The sequence below is a fragment of the Cariama cristata genome, unplaced genomic scaffold (genome assembly GCF_000690535.1).
Source record: "Cariama cristata isolate BGI_N322 unplaced genomic scaffold, ASM69053v1 scaffold22879, whole genome shotgun sequence".
Lineage (NCBI taxonomy): Eukaryota > Metazoa > Chordata > Aves > Cariamiformes > Cariamidae > Cariama > Cariama cristata.
In genome coordinates this window covers 3,845-4,668 of record NW_009637708.1, presented here as the reverse complement: position 1 = coordinate 4,668, position 824 = coordinate 3,845, and positions in this window count along the sequence as shown.

The following is an 824-nucleotide window of genomic DNA, read 5'->3' as shown; positions in this document are numbered from 1 at the left end:
GGAGACCACCACTGTACCCCGTATCGGACCCTGCCAGGGGGGAACAACTGCTCTCCCACAGCCCCCTGGCCTGGGGCATCTTTGCAGGCACTTGTAAACCTTGTCTAAGCAAGGGGCACAGATGTCAGATCCCACCTCAATGCTGGAGGGGGGCTGCCGGAGGCTTGCCGGGCCCCGGGCCCCCTCTGCCGGCTCCAGGAAAGCTCGCAAGCCAGCAAAAACTGCTGCAAGCCACCCTGGGTGAGCCCCATGGAGGGCACCCTTGGGTGCCCGAGGCACTCAGAGCATGAGGCAGCACGGGTCTCGGATGCCGTGGGGGCAGACGAGCATCCCTCCATCCAAGGGATGTGGTTTGGGAGCGAAATGTGTTACCTGGGGTCAGCACCAGCCATGTCTGTGGTGCAAAGCGGCAGCCCTGGATCGGAGCCGGGGGTCCTCAGCCAGGCCGGCTGGGTACCGCTGGGCTTTGTCCAGTGCCGGGGCAGAGCAGACAGCCCCCAGCTCTCTCTTCCTCTCCTTGGCTGGGTTGCGCGCTCGGCTGCCTCTGTAAACCGAGCTTGCGGCTTACAGCAGGGCTGGGCCACTTCTCTTCCCCCTGCACCCCCTACGTGATGTTTTCCCAGTGCTCCCTGTTCAAAGGACGCCCTGGGATTCCATTTCCCCCCGCTGCCCCATCCCCAGCTTGGTCTCAGCTGCCCACTCTGGGCCAGCTACTCCACAGCAGTGGTGAATGTGGTGTTGTGCGGTGTGAGCCAGGTGGGAGGATGAGGATGGAGGGGACTGAGAGCCTTGGTTGTGGGGCAGGTTTGGGGGCATGACTCAGG